The sequence below is a fragment of the Mastigoproctus giganteus genome, chromosome 1, assembly GCF_048544385.1.
Source record: "Mastigoproctus giganteus isolate SK-2022 chromosome 1, ASM4854438v1, whole genome shotgun sequence".
Classification (NCBI taxonomy): Eukaryota; Metazoa; Arthropoda; class Arachnida; order Uropygi; family Thelyphonidae; genus Mastigoproctus; species Mastigoproctus giganteus.
In genome coordinates this window covers 57930901-57958583 of record NC_143575.1, presented here as the reverse complement: position 1 = coordinate 57958583, position 27683 = coordinate 57930901, and the positions used below count along the sequence as shown (strand labels likewise).

The 27683-nt window shown below is 37.6% G+C and overlaps 2 long non-coding RNA genes across 2 annotated transcripts in view; one reads left to right on the top strand and one right to left on the bottom strand.

Annotated features, from left to right (window-relative positions):
- The window catches only part of LOC150090816 (uncharacterized), a 123225-nt gene that overhangs the window by 59030 nt on the left and 36512 nt on the right, over positions 1-27683 (bottom strand). The gene's annotated exons all lie outside the window — the stretch shown is intronic.
- LOC150090817 (uncharacterized) overlaps positions 1-27683 on the top strand; it is a 103261-nt gene that overhangs the window by 61761 nt on the left and 13817 nt on the right. Inside the window, exon 3 of the long non-coding RNA XR_016546915.1 lies at positions 21689-23001. This is a non-coding gene — a long non-coding RNA (uncharacterized LOC150090817). The remainder of the gene's footprint in view (positions 1-21688; positions 23002-27683) is intronic.

Sequence of the window (27683 nt, the reverse complement as noted above, 5' to 3'; positions counted from 1 at the left end):
TTGTACAAATTTTCCCATCGTGGCTCAAAAACGGATGGTCTGGCAGGGATTTCAGTTTTAGAGCGTAGTTTAGAGACAACTGCTTACGTCGAAGCGATAACGGCGGTTCGTTTGCTTCGACATATAAGCTCTGGACTGGAGATGTTCTATATGCTCCAATAGCGGTACGGAGAGCCAGATGATGGACAGGATCCAGCCAACAAAGTACACTGTCTCTGGCCGAATTGTATACCAGGGACCCGTAATCTAGTCTGGATCGTACAAGTGCACGGTAGATGCGTAGTAGGGTGCATCGATCCGCACCCCAAGATGTAGAGGAAAGAGAGCGCAGAATATTCAGCCCTCTTGTGCACTTTGTGCGGAGTTGACGGATGTGATCCAGAAAGGTCAACTTTTTATCAAATACGAGTCCCAAAAATTTTGTGTCCGCCGCTACTGGAATAGCATTTTGTCCGAGCCTTAATTCAGGTTCAGGATGAAGATTACGCTTACGACAAAAGTGCATGCAAATGGTCTTCTCTGGTGAGAACCTGAAGCCATTAGCCAGTGCCCAGGAATTAAGACGATCAATGGCTTTTTGCAGTTGTCTTTCAATAACCCTCATGTTGCATGACTGGCAAAATATGCTAAAGTCATCAACATAGAGGGCACTGTTTACGGTTGGAGGAAGTTGTTCTGTGATGGAATTTACTTTGATGGCAAAAAGCGTGACACTTAAAACTGATCCTTGTGGTACTCCCTCCTCTTGGGTGAAGGAGCGAGAGAGTGAGGATCCCACACGAACTTGGAAAGATCGATTGGCTAAAAAGTTTTTAATAAAAATGGGCAGTTGCCCCTTAAGACCAGGGCTATGCAGATCTTTTAAGATGCCAAATCTCCAAGTTGTGTCATACGCTTTCTCCATATCAAAGAACACTGACACCAAGTGTTCGCGTTTAAGGAAAGCATCCCGGATGGATGTTTCCAATCTAATAAGATGGTCCAAAGTGGACCGGTTGCTTCGGAAGCCGCACTGGATGTTGGAGAGAAAGTCATTTGATTCTAAATACCAGATTAAACGAGAATTAACCATTCTCTCCAGGATTTTGCACAGACAGCTAGTCAGAGCAATAGGACGATAATTTCTAGTGACTTTTGGATCCTTTCCTGGCTTAGCAAAGTCAAGAAGGGTTGCCTTGTGCCAGGAATCCGGAAATTGCCCTTCAATAAAGATTCTGTTATACAGAAGGAGCAGATAATCCATAGATTTTGGTGAAAGACGCTTAATCATTTCATAATGGATGCCATCTGGTCCAACAGCACTTGCTTTCGAAAGAGCAAGGGCTCTTTTCAGTTCCTGAATAGTGAATGACCCATTGTAGGGATAGATGATCTTAGACTTAAAATTAAGTGCTTGTTTTTCGAGTTTATGTTTCAGGACCAGGAACTCTGGGAATACGAAGATGTTGCAGAGATGTTAGAGAATGTTTCCCCAAGAGAGCTGGCTATTGCAGTTGGATCTGCAATAGTGCATCCATTATAATCTAGGATTGAAGAAGGGTGGGATGTATATTTTCCCTTCATTTTCCGGATTTTATCCCAGACTACCTTAGAGTTGGTAGACTGGTTAATAGATGATGTAAATGGGATCCATGATTCCTTTTGACTCTGACAGCGGATATAGCGTGCTTTGGCTCGTGCACGTTTAAAGGCTATAAGGTTGGTCGTGGTAGGATATCGGCGGAATATCCCCTACGTTTTGTTTTGAGCCTTTTTTGCTGCTGTGCATTGTGAATTCCACCAAGGTTTGGGAAATGGTGGAAACCGGGCAGATGTTTTTGGAACAGCATTTGCAGCTGCTTGGACGATAGTTTCTGTGATGTACGTTACTGCATCATTGATAGGCTCTTGGCTGACAGTGCTGAGATCAAAATTTGCCTGATGTTGAAAGGCAGACCAGTCAGCCTGATCAATCTTCCACCGTGGTAACCTGAAAGAAGACACGGTCTCCCACTGTGTAACGAGGTTATCACAGGTAAGTGATCACTTCCGTATGGATTCTCCTCCACTTCCCAAGTGAGTGAAGGGAGTAGAGAAGGGGAGCAGATAGAGAGATCAATGGCAGAAAAAGTACGGGTAGGCATGTGGAAGAAGGTATTTGTTCCAGTATTTAGAAAGGAAAGGTCATTGAGCATACGCTCAATGACCCGTCCCCTTCCATTGATGTTAGCACTACCCCACAGGGTGTTATGTCCATTAAAATCCCCGAGAAGTAAGAAAGGGGGAGGCAACTGCGTTACAAGATCATCAAGGTCTTTCTGGGAGATGTCAGTCCCAGGTGGCAAATAAATAGAGCAGGCCGTTAATAAAAATCCCACTGTAAGGCAAATTGCAACAGCCTCTATGCTGGTTGTAATTAGTAAGGGCTGAACTGGGGTCTGATTACCCACTACGAGCTACTCCTCCATGAGCAGGACCATCCGCAATTCTATCCTTACGAAAGATTGTGATGTTATACATCATGGGATCGTCATTTACTTTTAGATAAGTCTCCTGCAAGCAAAAGCAAACATGACTGAGGTGTATAAGGCCTTGAATGGGTTGAGCATGCTGAATTCTGATGGGATTCTTCCACTTGTTCAGATTTGAACCTAAGGGGGTATAAATTCAAATTAAGAAAAGACAGATGTAGAATAGATGTGTGGAAATTTGCCTTTAGCCAACAGGTGTTTAACTGCTGGAACAAACTTCCATCTGTCGTTGTGGAAGTTGATAGGTTAAATAAATTTAAGGAGGAACTGGACAAACATTTAGAGGGATTTGTTTTGTAATTTTTTTTTTTTGGCTGATGCTGCATAAGCTCATACACTTGTTTTCTTGCATCACATGCCACTACTACTACTACCGTATAATTGGATCACACTTTCTGCCAAACAGACTAACAGGAGAGCTGTACCTTCAGTTCCTGCAGAATGTTCTTCCAGACCTTCTTGATGATGATAATGTTCCACTTCAGCAACATCAGAACATGTGGTTTATGCATGATGGTGCACTGGTACATTTTGCTCGAGTTATGACTCGGTATCCAACTAGAAGGTATGGCAGTGGTTTTCAACCAGGGTGTAATTTGGGTTTAAGTTACTTAAACTTATTATATTTTTTAAATTTATATGTTTATTTCATTATAAAAAGGTGTACGGTATCTTTTTAATTTTGTGGTGATCTATAATTGTTGTTTACTTAGTACCTCTATATAAAGAATAAAATTATTATATACTGTATATATATATATAATTTGTATTATGAAATGTAATTTTTATAATTATATTATTGTGATAACTATCATATAACATATATATTTTTTTAATATTATATATATATATATATATATATATATATACACACACACACATACATACATACAGAGAGAGAGAGAATCGGATCTAACAGACAGAAAATTGAGTAGATTAAGTAGGGGTGCCGCAAAATAAAATAAATTACTTAGGGATGCCATTATTAAAAAAAAGGTGAAACCACTGAGGTATGGTAAATGGTGGATAAGCAGAGGTGGACCTGTAATGTGGCCTACCATATCACCAGACTTAAATCCTATGGATTTTTGTATCTGGGGTGATGTAAAAAGCTTGGTGTGCACTTTGAGTTGAGGAGTGTGTTCATTAACACAGTTGAGGAATGAACACAGTTGAGGAATTGCAGCATCAAGTTGGAGCCTTTCAGCAAATCAGAAATGACCCAGGAATGCCTGAGAGGATTCGCAACTCAATGCAGAGAACACTACAAAGTTGCATACAGATGCAAGGACAGCATTTTTAAAATCTTTTGTAACATCCTGTAACATGTAACATCTATAAAATCCTGTGGTGTGAAACCAAAAATTAAAAATGTATTATTAGCATTCGCATTAGTAGAGGCATACGATGCAAGAAAGCAAGCTTATACAACATCAGCCAAATAAAAAAAAAAAAAAAAAGCCGCTCCCATTTCACCCCTCCATTCGTTCCAAATACCTGTCCAGTCAGACTTAAATTTATTTAGGCTATCAACTTGCACAACAAACGATGGAAGTCTGTTCCACCAATCAACTAGCCACTGGCTAAAGGCAAACTTCTGCACATACATCTATCCCACAACTGTCTTTCCTCAATTTGAATTTATGCCCTCTCAGGTGATTATTCTGAGCAAGAGGAAGAATCTCATCAGCATTGAGCATGCTCAAACCATTCAAGGCATTATAACACCTCAATCAGATCACCTCGCAAGTGCCTAGTCTCCAGACACTGTAATCCTCAAAACTTAAGCCTGTCTTCGTAATAGCAGCCGTTCGTTCCATTCACTAATCTTGTTGCCCTTCTTTGTAATCGTTCTAACAGCTCTACACCTTCTTAAAATGAGGCCTCCAGACCTGTATGCAGAACACAAGGTGTGGCCTGACTCGTGCCTTATCTCCTTGTATATGGCAATGAGGTAGGTTTAGGAGGTGATCCCTGCTAGAAATATTCCAGTATATCATTGACAAGACACCATAAGCAACTCTTCCAGACCGTCTGCACTTCTCAGAAAACTTCATGTGCCTGCACAATTACCCCCAGGTCCTTTTCATTCTCTACCACTGTCAGTGTAGTACCACAGACTTGATATGTTACTCTGGGGTCACTGCTTAACATGTGTAGTACTTTACATTTGTCATGTCAATGTTAACCTTCATTTGCCACCTCTCAGCTCATCTGCTCAACTTTTCTAGATCCTGTTGCAGCAGCATACTATCATTAATGTCCTTATCAATCCTGGCAACCTTCATATCGTCTGCAAACTTGGACATTAAGCCTGATATGCCATCATCAATATCGTTTATAAATACAAAAAATAAAAATGAACCCTGAGGGACTCCACTAATAACATTAGCCCATGAAGAGAGTTATCCATCGATCTGTCTCTGTCTTCTCCCATTCAACCATCCCTTTATCCATAGCAGCAATTTGCCTCCAATGCCACACTGCTCCAATTTGTGCAGCAGTCTTTCATGTGCAAAAGTAGCAAAAGCCTTTCTAAGATCCAAATATATGATATCAAAGTTATTCCCTGCATCCAGTTCTTTGTGACCACATCATAGTATCCAATCAAATTAGTTAAACAAGGCTTCCCCTTAACAAAACCATGCTGTGTCCGAGCTATAACTGAAGTCTTGTATAGATGATCCTGCAGTGCTTCCATTAATTTCCCTTAACAGAAGTTAAACTAACATGTCTATAATTATTTGTGTTGCCTTTTGATCCTCCTTTGTGAATTGGGGTCACATCTGCACATTTCCAGTCCATGGGTACCACTCCCTGAGTCCAGGGAAGCTCTCATAATTACGGCCAAGTGTTTACTTACTTCCTTTGCTACCTCCTTTAATATAACTGGATAGATCCCATCCACCCTGGCTGCCTTTTTTATGTTTATCTTCAAAAATTTCTCCTCCACTTTCCTCTCAGCTATTACAAAATCATCTAGCTCACTGCCAGAGTTTAATTCACCCATGGCATTCCCCTCCCTGAATAACTCCTCATGTGTGAATGTAGATGCAAAATACTTATTTAGTTTGTTAGGTACCTGAGCAGTATCATCAACAGTTGAACCATCAATATCCAGTGGACCAATCTGATTCATCCCTTTCCTTCTAGAGTTTACATAGGTAAAGAACTCTTTGCTGGTTTTCTTTGCATCCTTTGCCAAAGATTTCTCATAATCCGCCTTTGCCTGTCTAATCTGCTTTGTGACTCGGTTACAGACCATATATATATCATAGGCTTCCGTGTCACCTAGTAATTTATATGTATCCCATGCATTTTTCTTCTCTGCCACATGTCTCATTAGTTCATCTGATATCCATTTTGGCCTAAACCTTGAACAGTATTTCTTAGTTGGTATGTAAAGCCTAGTAGCTTCCAATATTAATTCTTCCCATTTGGAATTTGCTGTTGGTAACATTATCAGTTGGTCCCACTGTATTGTCTCAGACCATATTGACCCAATACTGTCCTAGACCTCCGTAGTCACCTTTATGAAAACAAAAACCCTTCCCTTTACCCCTGATGGTAGTTACGTCTTTGAGTAAATCCCACTTCAGCACACTATGATCACTGCCACCTAGTGGTTCCTTTATCTGCAGATTTTTTGTTATTTGTTATTTGGTTTTTAGGAGCATTAGCTCCTAAAAACCATATCGCTCCAGGGATATGCGGTGGTCATTCCCTGACCTTTCTGCATCCTCCATATTTGGTGGTCACGGGCTTGAACCCCAGTCTAATCAAGAAGTGTGTGTTATGCAATGCACTGCACTGCACTGCTGCTCCTGACCACCTGGCTATGGAAACGCCTATCTGCAGATTCTTAATGTATGAAGAATGACTACTGATAATCAGATCAAGAGTATTACTCCCTCTAGTTGTCTCCCGAACATGCTGATGTAGAAAACAATCATCCAATAAATCCACAAAAGCCTTGCTAGTGTGTGAATGACCAACCCACAAATTCCAATCAATATCTGGGAAATTAAAATTCCCCATTATAAGACTCTCTGATTTACTGGCCCACTCTATTTCCCTGTACAGTTTCTTACTATACTCATCAAAGTCATTAGGCCTATAAAGCACTCCTACTCTCAGTTTTGATTTTATTATTATTATTTATTATTATTATAATTAGCCATATGGTGCAAGGAAGCCTGAGGCTTTTGCTGCACCAGCCAAAAAAAAAAAAATTCTGAGTTACCCCTGAGAGAGAGAGAGAGAGGGGTGGGGGGGTCAGAAATAGAAGGGAATCACCAAGAAAGAGATGTTTGTTTGTTTGTTATTTGGTTTTTAGGAGCATTAGCAACTAAGGCCATATTGCTCCTGGATATGCGGTGGTCATTCCCTGACCTTTCCGCATCCTCCGTATTTGGTGGTGACGGGCTCGAACCCCGGTCTAATCAAGAAGCACTGCTGCTCCTTCCCACCTGGCTACGGAGGCGCCTGGCCAAGAAAGAGAAGAATGACGATATCCAGCTCAGGACCCTGGGTGTGCCAAGCTCATATTCACCAGATGTGAGCCCCTTTCCCAGTAGTTATGTCACACCAAACTGATTCGACACTGCACTGTCCAGCGACGTCGACTGGCTGTACCTATTTGGATTTTGTGTGTTTCTTAACTAATTGCATAACCCCTCCTCCCTCCCTATCCTGTCTATCCTTTCTGCACACGTTGTACTCCCCAAATTCCAGTTCTGCATTCCTTATATCTGTGTGACACGTCTCTGATATCCCAATAATATCTGCCTTCGATGTTTTGACCAACACCTCAAATTCGTCAAATTTATTTACCAAACTCCTAGCATTAATGTACACGCAAGTATATGTGCACCTTTTCCTATTCTTAGCTACCCCAACACAACTCATGTGTTTATTTGTATCACAATGACTCCCAGCAGTCTCTGAAATACCCTACATCTTGTTTTCCAGGCTGCTGCTGCTCATTCCAATAGAAGCAGTGCAAGAATCACTGTCACCTCTGCCAGTGGCTACTGTTAATCTATTAATCTGTGTATCCCCCCCAAGCTAGCAGTTTTCCGACCCACCTAACATTGTCCCACTATCTTATGTTTAATAAAACCACCCTTAGCAAAGGATTCACAGCTTTTTGCTAAACTAGCTCCCATAATCAGTGGCAGATCTTAACAGAAAATGTGCATTATCTCGAAAACGGTTCATTTGTGGCCCGATGTTCACTAGGACTTTTTTGCTTATTTTAGTTGGCACTTTTCATTGTTGAATTATTGACCATCATATTTGAAACACCCTGTATATGATCTAATTATGTTACTATTTTCAGGAAAGTTATGATTTAAGCAGCTACAGTATTAGGTTAATACAGGGCCGGATTACGGATGAAATAGGCCCCCAGCCATATTTAAATTTGAGGCCACTTTAATTAATATATATTTATAATATTGATAAAAATAATAGGATATAATCATCCCTACCCAATACTCTGAAAATAAATGTTAGTCTATATATATATATATATATACAGGCAATTCCCGTATAACATGGAACTTCTACAACACGGTTTTGCTCTAACATAATTGATAAAGTGTGGCAATCCTCGCACAACACGGTACTTATACGGTTTCACTCTAACACAGTTAGAGAATTGTGGCAACCTCATACAACAAGGTATTTTTGAGGTTTTGTGTAGGGGAAAAAACTTTACTATTATTTTTGGATGTAATTTTTCAACATTACCATTCTTTTTTGTGAATCCCCGCTTTTGGCTCGCTAATCCTTATGAAAAAAAAAAAATTATTGGAAAATCCCGTGTTAGGTTCTGTGCTATTGAACTTATGGAAAAGTCTAGATTTTGAAGTTTTTTTTTACTATTGGATAACTTGCCAGGCCATCCAAAAGATTTAAGTCATCCAAACGTTGAAGTAATGTTCCTACCACCTAGTACAACTTCTTTAATTAGATCAAGGCATTATACCTTTGAAACTCGTTACATCAGAAAATCTTTACAATGGATTTTGGAAAAAAATGATTCCGAATTGAATTGATGAAAAATTGAAGTGATGGAGGCATTGAAACATTTTTCAATTGTGGACTGTATCAGAATCATAGCTTTATCACTCAAAGGAATAAAACTCAACATTAAATGTGTGTTGGGAAATGTATGGCCAAAGTCAGTTTATTCAAGAATATGGCCAAAACCGACAGAAAACAGAATCCATGTGATAAAAATCAAATTATTATATTAGGGTTACCTGTAAATTATTATATATACCCGTTTATGTATTATGTCTGTAAATTGTGCATGTTCTCTTCTTGATTTGCCTGTTTTCTGGATGAAACAAACCCCAGTTTTTTTGGGGGGGCCTTGCTATCTATGCCTGAGACCGACTAACTCAGCCACAGAGTGAAAAAAAGTCCACTAAAGTTCCTAGTGTCGTCGATGGGATTCAAACCTGGGCCTTTTCCATCCAATGTGGGAAGGACTGTGACGATACCATTGTGCTACCTGTGCAGACAATCCGTGCAATAGCAGAAATTGCAAAGTTAGTAGGAGGGGAAGGTTTTGATGATATGACTACTGAAGTCCCCATGGGTAGCACAGTTAGTAGAATCACCGTCCTCCCAACACTGGGTGGAAAATGATAGAAGGAATTTTGCAATGTGGCTGAGTTAGTCGGTCTCAGGCGAGGATAGTATAGTTTTTTCTCCCAGAAACTTGGGTTTTTCGTACAGAAAAATAGAAAGTCGACCTCAGAACACACGCAATTTGAACACACAGAGCAACATAGCCTTAGTTGCTCATGCTCCTAAAAAAAATAAAAATAATAAAAGTTATGATTATTGAAGACATTCAAGAATTACTGGTAGAAAAAGAGGCTGGCAAAGTGGATTTGGTGGAAATAGCATTTGAGGCAAATCAAATAAATTCAGATGGTAGCACAGATGAAAATTCTGAACTTCCAAATTTTACACTAAAAAGTATACAGAAAGGCATAAAGTTAGCCGACCATTTTTTTTAAAATTCAGATCCTTCGACTGAAAGGAGCCCAAAGTTCAAAAGGGAGTCTCAAAAATGCTTAGTTCCATATGATGAAATTAATCTATCAAACAAAGATCTATCAAACAAACCCAGATTAATGATTTTTTAAAGAGAGCAGAAGATACCTGAAATCTAGAATGGTGTATTTTTGTCGGTTTTGTTAACATTTTGTTAACGAAATGGTGTAATTTTGTTAACTCTTGGAATGTAATCCCCTTTTTGTACTTAGTCTTGTATAACACAGTTTTGCACTACACGAGATTTTATAGGAACCTAATTACTGTGTTATATGAGGGATATCTGTATAAATAACTATATATATATATATATATATATATATATATATATACACACACACACATATGAAGGCATATGAAGATTTGAATGAAGGCATTTTGCCTTCATTCAAATATATTTTTTTATTCCTTCTTTTTTGGTTTCTGTTGGGTCAGCTATGATGTATACATTTTGTACATATACATGATAACAGAAACCTTGCTTATTGTTGTGGTTTCTTCAGTTTTGGCTACCGAACCCTTGAGGATGTAGTTAAAATCTTATGACCTACAGCATTAAGTATTATTTTATTACTTTCATGTTATTTTTATGTTAATCTTAATTGTATTTATTTTCAGGTAATCTGCTTTTACTTTGCAGGTGTTCTTAACTTATCCCATTGTAATTACACTTGACAGGTCAGAAACCCTACTCAATACACTGATCAAATACATTTGTCTGTATATATATATATATATATATATATATATAGACAGACAAAGTATTTGTATTTATATGTATGTATGTGCTATATATATATATATAGCACATACATATAAATACAAATACTACATAGGTTTTTATATTTATAGTGAATAATAATTCCTTCATAAAAATGTAAAATAACAGGTCAAAAATGTTTTGTGACTTGAAAAATAAAGTAACAATAAAACAATTTTAATAGAAACTTTTAACTTATTTATTGTACAATAAAAAGGTATAAGAATAAAATTAACAAGTTAAGTTTAAGTATGCTTTTATATTACACGTTTTCTTGGTTTATTATTACTATTATAAATTTTTATCACTACTTGAGAAAATATTTACACTGAAAATGAGGCCCCTAGCCATGGCCAGTTTGACCATAGCATTAATGCAGCCCTGGGTTAATATAATTTATGTACTTTACAAACTATATTTAAGTAATATAAATCGTGTAAATTGTAAATTCAGTACCCTGGTGTGCCTTATTTAAAAAAAATAAAAAGGTATTTTAAAGCTTGCTTTGGTTTGTTTTTTGCTTTTTAAATTACTAAGAATCAAATGATGGCAAAGGTAAAGAAAGCCAACACGAGACCCACGGCAAACTTCAGGCCTTACTGGACAAACTCATTTCCCGCTACCACAGTTTCTCCTTGCATTCTTGGTAAATGGATGGTGTGCATTATGGGTAGTGGCAGTTGAAGTTGATAATGATGTATTGATTAGTTTTTTCTCATTATTAAAAGCAGATTATTACAGTTCATGAGTGTTTTTGCGGCGGAAATTTACTTACAGGTACATCTTCCAGACTCTCTGTCTTAGGGAGTTTATTCCCCCTTCTGGTTGTTTTAAAATAGGAAAACGACTTCTACAGACAGTGCATGTTATCGGTAGTGGCAGTAGAAGTTGTTTTCCGAGAATGCAGTAGTGGGAAGCAAGTTTGTCCAGTAAGTTTCCCGAAGTTTGCCGTGGTTCTCATGTTGGCTTTCTTTACTTTTGTCCAAATGACTTATTGAACCAAAGAAAGCTTGTTTGAGTTTCACTACTTTTGCTAACGATTATTTCTCATTCAAATTAGCTTGGTTTTATTGGGCTTTTATGGTGCTTCAACAACTAAGTGTGCAGAGTCCTGGTTGTAAAAAAGAAATTCATATATATGGTAGCCTACCGGATTCCATAAAATGAATAAAATAATAATTCCATAAAACAGTCTAAAGCACTAAAACATTTGTAAAAAAATAATGAAATCACCTGTTCACGCTGTATAAAAAAAAGGTAAAGGTAAAACATCATGGATATTATTAGTATTACAATCGTAAAAGGATGCAAGGAGTGAACTTATTCTGATTAGCTAGAAAAAATAAATGAATATAAAATAAAAAAAATTTTCCAATAACTTAGCATTAGCATTAGAAGAGGCATATGATGCAAGAAAGCAAGCTTAATCAGCATCAGCCAAAAAAAAAACAAAAAAAAACACACCACTCCTATTTCACCCCTCCGTTCATTGGAAATACCTGTCCAGTTGAGCCTTAAATTTGTTTAGGCTATCAACTTCAACAACAAATGATGGAAGTCGGTTCCACCAACCAACCACCCGCTGGCCAAAGGCAAATTTCTGCACATCTATCCGACATCCGTCCTTCCTCAATTTGAATTTATGCCCTCTGAGGTGATTATTCTGAGCAAGAGGAAGAATCCCATTGGCATTGAGCATGCTCAAACCATTCAAAGCCTTATACACCTCTATCAAATCACCTCGCCGGTGCCTAGTCTCCAGACTCTGTAATTTGCAAAACTTAAGCCTTTCTTCGTAAGAGCAACCCTTTGTTCCATTCACTAATTTTGTTGCCCTTCTCTGTACCCGTTCCAGCAGCTCTACATCCTTCATGAAATGAGGCTTCCAGACCTGTATCCAGTACTCAAGATGTGGCCTAACCATTGCCTTATATCACCTCCTTATCCCTGCTAGAAAAATTCCTGTATATCATTGACAAGATACCATGAGCTACTCTTGCAGCTCGTCTGCACTGCTCAGAGAACTTCATATCTGCCTGCACAATAACCCCCAGGTCCTTTTCATTCTCCATCACTGTCAGTGTAGTACCGCAGAGTTGATACGTTGCTCTGGGGTTACTGTTTCCCATATGTAGTACTTTACATTTGTCAATGTTAAACTTCATTTGCCACCTCTCAGCCCATCTGTTCAACCTTTCCAGATCCTGTTGCAGCAGCATAGCATCAGTAGTGTCCTGAACAACCCTGCCAACCTTTGTATCATCTGCAAACTTGGACATTAAACTTGATATACCATCATCAATATCATTCATAAACACCGAAAACAACAACGGACCCAACACTGAACCCTGAGGAACTCCACTAATAACATTAGTCCACGTTGAGCAGTGTCCATTGATTACCACTCTCTGTCTTCTGCCACTCAACCATCCCCTTATCCATAGCAGCAATTTGCCTCCAATGCCACACTGCTCCAATTTGTGCAGCAGTCTTCCATGTGCAACAGTATCAAAAGCCTTTCTAAGATCCAAATATATAATATCAAAGTTATTCCCTGCATCCAGTTCTTTTGTGACTACATCATAGTATCCAATCAAATTGGTCAGGCAAGACCTGCCCTTAACAAAACCATGCTGCGTCTGAACTACAACTGAATTCTTGTCTAGATGATCCTGCAGTGCTTCTTTAACCAGTGCCTCCATTAATTTTCCTGGAACAGAAGTTAAACTAACAGGTCTATAATTACTTGTGTCAGCCTTTGATCCTCCTTTGTGAATTGGGGTTACATTTGCACATCTCCAGTCTATGGGTACCTCCCCTGAGTCCAAAGAAGCTCTCATAATTATGGCTAGGGGTTTGCTTACTTCCTTTGCTGCCTCCTTTAATATAACTGGATAGATCCCATCCACCCCAGGTGCCTTTTTTATGTTTATCCTCAACAATCTCTCCTCCACTTTCCTCTCAGTTATTACAAAATCATCTAGCTCACTGCCAATGTCTACTTTACCTATGTCATTCTCCTTCCTGAATAACTCCTCATGCGTGAATGTAGATGCAAAATACTCGTTTAGATTGTTAGCCACCTGAGCAGGATCCTCAACCGTTGAACCATCAATATCCAGTGGACCAATCTGATTCATCCCTTTCCTTCTTGAGTTTAAATAGGTAAAGAACTCTTTTCTGTTTTTCTTTGCATCCTTTGCCAAAGATTTTTCGTAGTCTGCCTTTGCCTGCCTAATCTCCTTTGTGACTTGGTTACAGACCAACTTATATCTATCATAGGCTTCCATGTCGCCCATTAATTTGTACGTATCCCATGCATTTTTCTTCTCTGCTACATGTCTCATTAGTTCATCTGACAACCATTTAGGCCTAAACCTTGAACAATATTTCTTAGTTGGTATGTAAAGCCTGGTAGCTTCCAAGATTAGTTCCTTGAATGCTTCCCATTTTGAGTTTGGTGTTGGTAACATCATCAGTTGGTCCCACTGTATAGAATTTAAATACTGTCTCAGACCATCATAGTCGCCTTTACGAAAACAAAAACCCTTCCCTTTACCTCTGATGGTAGTTACCTCCTTGAGTAAATCCCACTTCAACACACTGTGATCACTGCCACCTAGTGGTTCATTTATCTGCAGATTCTTAATGCATGAAGATACTGATAATCAGATCAAGAGTATTGCTCCCTCTTGTTGCCTCACGAACATGCTGATGTAGAAAACAATCATCCAATAAATCCACAAAAGCCTGGCTAGTGTGTGAGTGACCAATCCACAAATTCCAGTCAATATCTGGGAAATTAAAATCCCCCATTATAAGACTCTCTGATTTACTGGCCCACTCCATTTCCCCGGGTATCATGTCCCGTACCCGACTGCTCCGCAAACATCAAGCAAACAGTGCATTTTAAAAGACTGTGATTCAGAGGGCAACTGCCCCCTTCAGTTCTCCCCTGAGCCACAGCACTCCCATTAGCTTGAGCCTTTTGCTTTGCTGCTCTGGTCTGAGTCATGATTCCGATTTAATTCAATAAAATTTCAATTTCAGAACAAAATTAAATCCTTAAGTTATATCCCAAACAGTTATAACGGTATATTTATTTTTTTGGTATCGAGTGTTTTCTACGAGTTCCCTTTATACAACTTCCGTATCACGTGTACCACTATAGTTATGTATTAATTATTTGTTACGGTTAAGTCGTTTATATATATATGAGTTAAAAGTACAATTTAATTGACAATAAAGTTTATCAAGATTAATAGATTTACTGATTAATTGACAATATTATATTATGCACTATACTACACTAAGCTTATGCTATCGTGTAAAAATGGCGGGAATTCACGAACGGTACTTCTACGGACTCGTAAGTATTGATTAGCTTCCAAATCTCGCTATCTCAATTTAGAATAAACTAAGGATCCTAACTAGGTCTACAATCTACTTATAGAAGATAATTTGATATAACAATTGGTTAATAAATCGACTAAATTTGGTTAAAAAAAAAACCTCTCGTTCAACGGAGCTGCAATTTGTAACACGTGGATTTGATACCGTTACCGATACTATGTAATACCTACAAAATCTCTGTCTAAGTTAAACTTTAAACTAAGTATCGTAACTAGGAATATAAAGCTACTCTAGAAAATAAATTAATATGCCAATTTAAGCTAATAAATCAGGAAAAACTTCTCTGTTCCAAGAACGTCAAAGAGCTTCCAACTTATGTTACTGTCAGTGCCAGAAAGTGCTATCCAGTACCACCAAAACTCTTCACCTTGAAAAGTAATTTATTTCAATTATTTACAATACACTGCACAAAGTAGACATCATGAGATCCTGTCTTTTGTTAGTGTGATATGGAAGATAAAGTCTGCCTGCTAAATGTTTCTGACACTTAAATTATGTCAAAGTTTCTAATATAAATTTGTTGATGACTCCAAGGCTGATGGCATTCATTTATATTGTTTTTGCGATACCATTCTGTACTCTTGGGTGATGGCATTCATTGGATTGGTGTTTGTTTTTGTTCATGCTCAGAAACCTCACTTTACATATTGTTCCCATCCTTGTGGTTCACACAGTTATGGTTACTCTCCTTCCATACCAAAAAAAAAAAAAAAAAAAGAACAAAAAATCATCCCTGTGTGATTTCAGTCTCTATCAACGAGCGCAGATTTTTCTTCCTAAATACAGCTGCAAGCACCTGTAGCAAGTCCCTATACTTGTCCATCCAGGATAACATCGAGATTACAACAGTAGTATGCCAACATATTTGGACTCCATTTTCCCTGGTACCTATTTTCCATTTGAGAAATATCTTGGTGAAACCTTTCATTATGTTCATCAGAGACTACTCCCAAGCTTTCAGGAAAAAAGGCTAAATGGGAATGTAGGAAATGAAGCATTAGTGACATGTTGCATCCAAACTCTGATCCACAATTTCATTTGTAATTTTGTATTTCTCACCGCCTAAAATGTTCCGGCAGATGTTTTTGAATGCTTTCCAGACTCTTATTTCTGTGGCATTTAATTTTTTTGTGAATTCCTCATCTTGGAATAGCAGTTTGATTTGAGGAGCCACAAAAATTCCCTCTTTTATCTTGGCCTCTCTGATCCAAGGAAACTTTTGCCTCAAACAGGAAAATTCTTCTCTGTTTTTTGTCCATCGCTTTCACAAATATTTTTTTTTTTATCAAACCCAGCTTGATGTGCAATGGAGGTAAACAGATTTTTGACTTAGGAAGATGTGCTACATTTTACTGGTCTGGTGTAGTGGTAATCCTTTGCTTGGCTGTCCCACTAGGATAAAAAGCAGTAGTATTTAGCATATCCACCTAGCAACCCAGTCAACAAAACTACCACTTTTAGTCAGCACAAACATTCCATTTGTATTCTTGATAGCATAATTTTTGCAAAAGAACCTGTAGGTTCTCCTACATTTCCTTCATGTGAACTGCATGGGCCAATGGAATAGATGGATACTTATTTCCATTATGGAGTAAAACTGCTTTCAAACTGACCTGACCTTGGATGAATCAATGAAAAGCTTGCACTGCTCGGGGACATGCTCCAAGTGTAACTCTTTCATTAATTCCTGAACTTTGTCCATGAGGCTGTCATAGACATTCTCTTAGTATGCCAAGCTGTGCTTGCTACCTGAGAGTCTAAAATGCAGATGGAACTGATATTTAGATGACACTCAAGTCAAGTGAACCTAATTTTGCGAACTCCGTTCGGTCCGTGAGCGGCATCTCTTTTGCTTGCACCTTCATGATGGTGAAATTGCTAGTAACCCTGGGTATAATCCCCATGTGCAAGTCCTGAAATTCGACACCTAGCACACAGTAGGTGACCAGCCAGGTGTGAACCAATGTAAGCAGGGTTTGAGGTGTGACACCCATACCACACAGAGGAATGCCAACCCTTTGTGTTACCAGGCAATACTAGGTAATAGATGATTCTCATAAACCAGTGCAATACCACCATTTTGCTTATAGGAGGCTTGAAGTGGTGGAACCCAGTTCAGTCTCCAGAGAAAAATTCCAGCAAACCCTCTCACATCTCTTCCATAATGCAATATGATTAATGTCTTTTGAAGTTATAATGGCTATCATAAACAAACAACTGGGCCATGAGCCAGCTATGGTCCAGTGATTAGCATATGTGGCTACAAGTAAGGAGGTTGTTGGTTTAACTCCACCCTATGCTACTATGAAAACTGCATGGCCCATGATGGACTGTAGTTCCAGAAAATCGTGGCTATCCTTAAACCCTTAAGGTTGTCACAGACATTCTCTCAGATATGCCAGACAAGCTGTACTTGCTACCTGGGAGTCTAAAACGCTGATGGAACTGATATTCAGGTGACACTCAAGTCAAGTGGACCCAATTTCGGCGAAGTCCGGACTTCGCCGAAAATCTCTCTACCTCATTGTGTCAAATTCATCTGTTGTCTCTACCGTTCTCCCAACTCCACTAATCACTTGGAGCTCTTTGACTTCCTCTCTTTGCAACTTGACTTTCTCCAGTCCTACTTTCCTAACAAATGAGGTAATTTTCCTTGGTAATTTTAATGTTCACAACTCCAGCTGGTTTCCATTTTCTAGTCACACCAACCCAGCTGGTCGAGATGCTGAAGCTTTTGCAATTACTAATGACCTTGCACAGATTGTTCATTTACCTACAAGAATACTAGACAATCCTAATCATACAGCCAATACGCTTGATCTTTTTCTCACAAACAACCCTTCTAAGTACACGGTCGAAGTGAGAGGTCCTTTAGGCACTTCAGATCACAACTTGGTGATTGTCTCTTCTCCAGTGGAGCCAATATGACTATTCCCAACCTCATGTTGTTCGGCATTACAAGAATGCAAAATGGGATGACCTGCGAGATTTCTTTTCTTCTTTTCCTTGGTCGGATAACTGTTTCAAAACTTCTGATGTCAACGTTTGCTCAGATCGTATCATTGAAATTATTCTTGCAGGAATGGAATCCTTTATCCCACACACCACATTAAAATCTCGTCCTTTATCTAAACCTTGGTTTTCCAATAAATGTGCTAAGGCTGTTCAAGAGAAGAATGTTGCATATCATAATTGGCTTGTTTCTAATTCTTCAGTTTCATTTTCTGCCTACACCAAAGCTCGCAACAATTGTAAAGCAGTTATTAATCAGTCCAAACTAGAGTTTGAAAAGGCTAAGAGTAGAAAACTTGCTTCTTGCCCTAATGGTAGCCGAGCATTCTGGTCTCTTGCCAAAGCTATTGGCTGCAACTTTTGCCCATCTCTGCTCCCACCTCTGTCCAAACCAGATGATTCTGTTGTCACTTCAGCCAAGGATAAAGCGGACCTGCTAGCATCCCATTTTTCTTCCAACTCATGTATTAATGATCTTGGTAAAACACCTCCCACCATTCCCAACACGCTCCATTCAATGCCTCCTGTGGTCTTCCGTCAAAAGGATGTCAGAAGGATTTTGATGAATCTTGATGCTAAAAAAGCTCCAGGTCTCGATGGTATTTCTACACTTGTTCTCAAAACCTGTGCTCCTGAACTTACTCCTATTCTTTGCTGCCTTTTTTTACTTTCTTATTCCAAAGGTGTTTTTCCTTCTATTTGGAAATTTGCTCATATCCAGCCAATTTCTAAAAACGGTTACAAATCCCTCCCATCCAATTATCATCCCATTGCAATTACTTCTACTCTTTCTAAAGTAATGGAGAAATCAATTAACCACCAACTCTTAAACTACCTAGAAACCTTCCGTCTGATCAACGATCGCCAGTATGGATTCCGTCAGTGTTGATCCACTGGTGATATTCTGGCTTATGTTACCCATTTATGGACTAATTCAATGGAAAGGTTCGGTGAAACACAAGTAGTTGCTCTTGACATCTCAAAGGCTTTCGACCGTGTTTGGCATAAAGGTCTTATAAACAAGCTTCCATCTTATGGTTTGCCAACTGTTTTTAGTAATTGGTTATCCAGTTTTCTCTCTGATCGCTCACTGAGGATGATGGTAGATAGCTCTCTATCTTCTAACTTCTCCACTAATGCCGATGTCCCCCAAGGTTCAGTTCTTTCCTCCACTCTTTTCCTCTTGTATATTGACCTTCTTCCATTTTCTGGAAATCCTATCCATAGTTTTACTGATGATAGCACATTGCATTCTACTTTCCATTTTGAGAAATCTTGCCCTGATCAATCAGCTTCAACTTCTCGAAAATCTGCTACCAATTCCTTAAATGCCGATCTTCAGGTAATTCACCAGTTGGGCAAAGACAACTTAGTTGATTTTCAACCCTTCTAAAACTCAGTCTTGTCTTATATCTCGCAAAAAGGATTCTTCTGCTGCTATGCATATCTTTGGTGACACTCTGATTTCTAGGCAAAATGATATATCTCTTTTGTTGATTACCCTGACTTCTAATCTCTCTTGGCACACACACATTACAAATATTGCTTCCTCTGCATCTAAAAAACTTGGTTTTCTCTTTCGCTCTCGGCGTTACTTTTCTTCCAAACAGCTGCTCACTCTGTATATATTGCAAATCCACCCTACCATGGAATATTGTTCCCACATCTGGGGTAGTGTCCCCAAAACCTCTCTCAGGCTTCTTGATTCCATTCAGAAGAGTGCAGTTAGGTTAATTAATGATTCCTCTCTAACAGAGTCTCTCCACTCACTGTCTCATAGACGTACTGTTTCTGCTGCATGCCTCTTCTACAGATACTTCCATGGACACTGTTCTTCTGAATTGGCTTTTATAATTCCCGCTCTCTCTCTTTCAAAACAGTCCGAACACGTGCCGCCACCAGCCAACATCCATTTACTGTCCAACTTCAAACTCACAGAACCAACTTTTCATCTTCCTCGTTTATTCATTCAACTGCCGTTTTCTGGAACAACCTTCCTTCATACATATTTCCTGAAAATTACAATCTACAGAAGTTCAAGTCCAATGTCAACAAATATCTTCTTTCGTCTTCTTAACCTCCAACCCAAGCACGATGCTAAGTACTATAGGTTCTAATACCTCTTGTGTTTGGAGTTTACATAAAAAAAAAAATCCATGTGTATGTATGCAGCCACAATGAATATGTAAGCTATTTGGCCTCGACTGTCAAGACAAATCAACAGAAATTTATTTACTTATAAAATTTAAGATATTTTAAATAATTTCTCGTCCTTGGTTATATAGGCTTTTGTGTTTGATATGTAAGGACATTGTTTAAAATTCTAAGATTAGCTCAAACAAACAAAAATGTGAACAGATTAAATGTTTTATTTGCCATAAGCTCATCTTTTAACCTACCTATTTCTCAGTAGTGGTTTAGCCAACAGATAATGCATGTGCTTCCATGCACCAATCTATCTTAAATGACTAAAATTTTCCAACATAAAAATTTTGGGCCTAGGAAAAGGCTTCTTCTTTACAACACCTTAGAGACCCTCCATAATTAATTCACACATAAAAATAATTTATTAACATCTTAATAACAAAAAATATGCTAATATCAGAGCCTTCCCCCTCCACTAAAACATTACAGTCATTAAAAAAGTTGGATTTCAAAATTTTTCATCAAAACATAAGAATCTAAGTTTAAATATAATTAATTTCAGTAAAAATTGCTGAAAATTATTTCAAAATAATCATTATTTGTTCTGATACACTTTTTTTATATAAGTAATAATTTCTTCTTTATTATATATATATATATATATTGACTCTAAAATCAGTAATAAATAAATAAAATGACAAAATACATGCACTATAAGAGTAAAAATAAACTGTTCAGAAAGTGTCATTTTGAAAGCACATTTTATTTATAAGATATACCACACATTAATCTTCTGCTGCTAGTATGGCATCTGACAGATGCTACTTTTTGTAAATATTTTGTTATTTTTTAAAATTTGTAAATGAAATCATATTCTCTGTGTACCTTTGCCCACCAATATTCTCTAGCTAGTAATACAATGTTTTCTGTTATTTTATGAATTACAAGACTAATTTTTTGTTTGGCAATTAACAGATGCCAGGCGAGCAAAAGCATCTATCTTTCTTCTAGGCAATTCCCATTTCCACGTAGCATCTGTGAGATACCAACGACAGGTGTGTAATCTTGTTGTAGAACCTTAGTTTTGCAGGGCTAAATGTGAACAGCTGACAAAAATACAGAGGTTCACAGTGTGTATACCAGATGTCATGCAAGCATCTGTGTTTTAATCCAGGAATGAGTGACCCAGAAAATTCTAAAAAAAATAATAAAATCTTTGTTTATTATTATTACTGGTGTATTTTCATTTGATATCTTTAAATTGAGTTTAGCAAATCACAATTAATAGAAACCATTTTCAATTCAGTAAAAATGCTAAAAAATATATATATTTTTTTTCATAATAAAAACAAAAAGGGTGTCTCACAGGTGCCACATGAATGTTTTCATTAAATTGAGGGTGCAAGTGACTGAAGGTTAAGAAATATGGTACAGTTAATATAACTTACTCTTACATTTTGCATATTATTATTTCGAATTTGTTTAACTGTTCTTCTCTTGCATTCATATGAAATTTCAAATGTAGTGCAATCAAAAATATGGATTTAAAAAAAAAGCATAATCATTCAGAAAGGGTGGAAAAAACATAGTAAAGGTGCAATGATGAATTATTTTGCTGCATCTTTTAAAAAAACTTCTTCATTTATAATATGAGCTACACAGTGCCATTCATAATTTTTCAAAAAATTTATCTTTCATAATAAACTAGTACATTTTAGACATAGGTGGATTTTAAAAATAAAATAATAAAAATAAATTTCTGTTTATTCTCTAGGCAGCCCAGGTGAGAAGAATTTACAAATTCATCGTGACTACGTGCATAATGAATCATTAACAGCAGCCAGATTTTCAGTGCCACAGGCAGAACATGTTTTGTGGCATCACATTACCTGTAACCTACTTACTTGAGGCTACAAATGCTAACCATTTGACCAGAGCCTGCACAAACATACTGAATAATTTTTTGTCAAACTTATTTTGTTCAAAGGAGAGTTACAAAGCACTAATATTAAGAGAAGCTGGCCAGAAACTACAAATATTTTCATTATAGTGAAATTTTTGTTGAAACAATATTAATTCAATGGAATTTACTGTAATAAGAAAGAAACAGATGCTCATATCAGTCTTCTCACCCCACCCATGGAAACAAGAAACACACCTATGAGGTAACCTGCAATGCCAGAAGATTTTGATGATTGGTCTTATGGAGACTGAAAACTAAGTTAGAGAAGTATATGCCAAAAATACTAGGCTGAACTGGTGTTACCCTTCAGCCTGGTATTCTTTGCTACCCCAGCCTCAACAATCCTTGGAGTAGCATACCTTACAAAATAATAAAATAATTTATTGAAGCTTTTCACATTCAAGCCAATTAGTTAAAAAATCAACAGAAATAACAGTAAAATTCCTTCGCTGGTTCTGAAATAACAGTAAAGTTCCCCCATAGGCTCTATTTATTCACAAATAAATATCATGTTACAACCCCTCCCCGAGCCATCCAAGCCTTGGTTCTTCCTCCACCCTAGATAATTGATTCTAAATCATCTTAGCAAACTAGGACACTCACCAAAGAGATGATACAGCAAAAACCAAAATTAGCCAAAATCCAGCAACAGTTTTCCACTGTAACTCAGCAGAATTTCCACATCAGCTCTTCCCAGAATGACAATAGTTCCACTACATATAGGTTGCTTTAAAACATCTCAGTATTTGACACTTATAATGTTAAACTCCTGAGCAGAAATGAAACTACAAATTCTGGGCTTCCCCCATGAGAAGATACTCAAACCAGCAAGCCAGTGCTCTTTAACACCTATACTTAAACCAGCTTTGGGTTCAACCCATGGTGCCAGACATAGTGGTATAGTAGTATTATCAGTGCAAGGGAGCAAGCTTATATAGCATTATATTTATCAGCGAAAAAAATACTTACTACATTTGTCCATCCCTTCTAATGATTTTTCTAATCATTAGACACGTCAGTATAAACTACAATACTCAGCATTTGTTCCAAGATTTGCAACACATTAATTCTGTTTGTGTTACTAGCCAGCTCAGACCAACAGAGGGATACCACAGATTATTCAAGTACTTTTGATTAATATTTCTCTGTTTAATAGTTAATAAGCATATGTAAATTTAGTTTAAGTAACATTCATTAAAGTGAGGTGGGGCTGATATGTTTTTTCATATAAAACTAATTTTAGTAAAGTGAAAAGTCTGTCTTAATTTTAATATGAATAATAAATTTTCTTACTATATATCTGACACAAAAGTATGCTATCCTATTACAATGGCTAATATCATTATACTAGGGTGACCAAACATTCCACTTTTAATGGGATCATCCTGTTTTTGATTAAGGTGTCTCACTGTCCTGATAAAGATGAAATGGGATATTAAATAGTTTTGTTTTTTCCACTAGCGCCATTTTATTTAGAAGTTACATGAAAATTTTATGTTACATATACATTTGTCACATGGTGCTTTTAAGAACTAAAAGCTTTAGTTCTTAAAAGCTATGTGCCTGCACATCCAAAACTACTGTGCACTGAAGGCACAGTTCTTAAAAGGGTTCTCTAAGCTATGTGCCTGCACATCCAAAACTACTGTGCACTGCAGGCACAGTAGCACATTAAAAACCTTACTGTTTTTAATATTTATTAATGATATCAATGGAGGAATTCCAGGTTTGATGTTTAAGTCTGCCGATGATAAAGAGGTGGGCACAGTAGTTAATAACAGTATCAGGATATGCTACTTAAAGAAATGGATAAACTAGACAGATGGGCCAAAAAATGAAAACTGAGATTTAACATTGATAAATGTAAATGTACAGTACTGCATTTGGGAAGCAATAATCCTGCAATACTATCAGTAGTGGAAAAAAAAAAAAAAAACCGGAAGGCAAGCTTATACAACATAAGAAGCCATTCATTTTTTTTCCCACTCCATCTGCCTATCCTCTTAATAATTTGTCCAATCCTTCTTTAAATTTATTCAAAGTCCCCATTCCTACAACACTAGGAAGTTTATTCCAGCAATCAATTATTCTCTGGCTAAAAGCAAATGTCCATACATCTGTCCTGCAAACATCCTTTCTAATTTATCCACGTATCATGGATAAATTAGCTAGATGGGTTCATTAAAGAAAGAGTAAGGACACTATCAGCAATTATTTTACATAAACCTGTTGAACACTTCAATCAGGTCACTTCATAGATGCTTAGTTTTCAGATGCTGCAATTTACAGAATTCATGCCTTTGTGAGAGTACATATTTGTGCCCCTGACTAAACTTGTTGCTCTTCCCTACATTCATTCCAACAAATCTGCATCCTTCCTAAAATGATGCTTCCAGAACTGTATGTAGTATTCAAGATGTAGCCTAACTATTGCCTTTTATAACTGGATAACCACCTCTTCATTGCTGCTGTAGGCAAAATTCCTGTATATCACTGACAGAACTTTGTGAGCTATCCTAGCAGCTTGTTTGTACCAAGAAAATTTCATGTTGGACTGTATAATTTCCACTTGCATGTGATAACGCCCAATTGGTACATTCTGAGATTACTGTTACTCAAATGCAGCACCTTATATTTATCAATGTTAAACATCGATTGCTTTTTTTGAGCCCATCTAGCTAATTTATCCATGATACATATACAAAATAACTCCAATTCTTCATCAGTAAACTTAAACGTGATATGCCTACATTAATATTCTTAATAAATAATAAAACAGTAAAGGACCAGATACCAAACCTCAAGGGACTCTATTCACACCATTAATCAATGAAGAGCAGCAGCCATTTACAATCACTCTATCTTATGCCGCTCAACCATCCTTTTATATATAGCAGTAACTTGTCCCCAATGCCGCACTGCTACAATTTGTATAGCAGTCATTCAGATGGAATACTATCAAAAGCTTTAATGAAATTTAAGTATACAGCTTCAAAATTATTTTTTTAACCATTTCCTTTGTAACTACCTGATGGTAGCTAATCAGGTGGGTCAAGCATGATTTTTAACAAATTCACAGTGTTTATGCCTTTATGGCTCCACTCCTATTAAGATGTTCTTGCATTACTTCTTTAGCTGTTGACTATTGTTTTACCTTTCACAGAGATCAATGCAACTTTGGAGTCTGTCATCAACTCGACAATGAACTTCAAAGTCGAATTCAAAACAATGTCAGTGTTATAGCAAGATTGTCAGAGTGACTGAGTACAGAGCCTACTTCATTTACTCATTAAGCGTAACAGAAATCACTTGATATCCAATAAAATCTCACAATTTAAGCTCACACCTTACATGCAGTTAAGTGCCAATTACTTTGTAATTCTGATTTAGTGATCTAGAATAGCCCACATATGCCTTTCATATTTAATTCTTTGAAAGGTAAAGTTGCTCCTTTCTTTATTTAAATAAAGTTGAACAGTATTCCATTCAGTGTTCATATTGTGAACTACGTTGGCAAGTTGGAGAAACATCTGGAGAACAGAACACAAGAACCTAATGATGCGATAAGGCTTATACATGAACACTGTGCAGTTGCAGCACATTACTGGGAGCATTTGCATCATTTGACCCTAATACCGTTACAGATTTTAGAGAAGGAAAATGTAGGTTTCAGTTTGACAAATGGTTGGAGGCAATGCTAATTAAGAACGTGTAATATATTGTGGATAGAGTGAAGGGAGCCTCCATATATCCTATGTGGGAAAATGTAATGTTATTTACATTTGCAGACACTGCAGCTTATGGCAAGATGTTAGAAGCAGCAGTTGATAGACAGAGGAGAAGGGGGAAGGAAGTCATGTGACAAATGGATATGGTGGCTGAGAGTGAAATGGTTCAGAAGAATAGTATCACGCTGTATTAGTTTGTTTAAAAATGCTACTGAAGGAGGCCATTGGTAGTTGAAAGCGACAGTGTTCAGTGTTTTTATGCCAGTACATTGTGTTCTATATTACTGTGTACTGTTTCAGTACAACATAATTAGTGAAGGTTATTGCTTCTATAAACTTCTTAATTTTGACAGTTGGTGCCATTTTATTTCATTTTATATTAGTTGCAATAACCTAACCAGAGAATTCAAGGTAACAAATCTGTATAATTAGTCCCTCTTCTATCAGAAGTCATGTTGCATCATGGAGATCAGTTTTCTTCTTCTAAGTATCATATAAATGAAAAACCTTTTGTGGCAATGGGAAACTGTGGGAGCGAAGTTGAAAAATATGTAATTAATGATATTGAAATTTCGCAAGATTATTTAATGAAACAACTTTCGAGCCTACAGGCTAGTAAGGCTCTTGGAGTTGATGGAATATATTCTATAATCTTAAGGGAGGTGGCAATTGAGTGCATTGAACTATTGAGGCTAATTATGCAAGCATCACTAGACTCTGGGGAGATTCCCTTGGATTGGAAAAGTGCCAATGTATCTCCCATACATAAGGGTGGCTCTAAGAGTGAAGTGGGAAATTATCGACCTGTCAGTCTGACTTCAATGGTAGGGAAAATCATGGAGGCAATGATCAAGGGTGGAATTCAGGATCATTTGGATAGAATTGAAATTCTCAAGGATACTCAGCATGGTTTTGTAAAGGGAAAATCATGTTTAACAAATCTGGTTCGCTATTTCGAAAGGGTCACTCACGAGCTGGATTTAGGGAATAATTTCGACATTGTTTATGTAGATTTCGGCAAAGCTTTTGACTCAGTCCCACATGAGCGGTTGCTTTATAAGCTGGAACAGGTTGGAATCACTGGGAAAATCCTTAATGGATAGCAGGATGGCTTCAGGGCAGGAGGCAGAGGGTTGTCATAAATGACTATTCCTCAGATTGGATTGATGCAAGAAGTGGGATTCCCCAAGGATCAGTATTAGGACCACTGTTGTTTTTAATTTTCATAAACGACATCGATGAAGGGATAGAGGGCGTGATGTCTAAATTTGCAGATGATGTTAAAATTGGTAGAGTAGTTAATGATCACTGTCAAGCTGACCTTCTTCAGAGAGGCCTAGATAGACTTCAAGAATGGTCAGAAAAATGGCAGCTATGCTTTAATCCAACAAAGTGTAAGGTATTACACCTGGGAAACAGTAATCCCAAAATAACTTATTCACTTGGTGGAGTTCAACTAAACCCAGTACTGGAGGAAAGGGATTTGGGTGCTATGATACGGTCAGACATGAAATTCTCTGAGCATTGTAAACAGGTCGCAAGGAAGGCCCATGGTGTCCTATCGATGATCTATCGAACTTTTGCAAGTAGAGATAGGGATGTGATAATCCCATTATATAAGACTTTTGTTAGACCGCACTTGGAATACCATGTTCAAGTATGGAGACCGCACCTAAAGAAAGACATCGAGCTTCTTGAAAGGGTGCAAAGACAGGTAACTCACCTGGTGAGATCGGCAAAAGGGTGTCCTTATGAAGAAAGACTTCGAATATGTGGGTTGCAGAGTTTGGAAACTAGACACCTTAGAGGAGAATTGATTGAGGTGTTTAAGACTCTGAGAGGCATCAGTAAAATGAATGAGGATGAAATTTTAAAGATTATAAGATTATAAATGATGCTAGAACTAGGGGACATAAATTCAAGTTACGGGGGGAAATGTTTAGATTGGACTGCAGAAAGTTTTATTTTAGCCAGCGAGTTATAATAAGTTGCCTACATGGGTGGTAGAGGCTGACAGTTTGGGGAAATTCAAATCTGGATAGTACCTTCGGGTGAGGGAAGCACATAGGATGATAGGT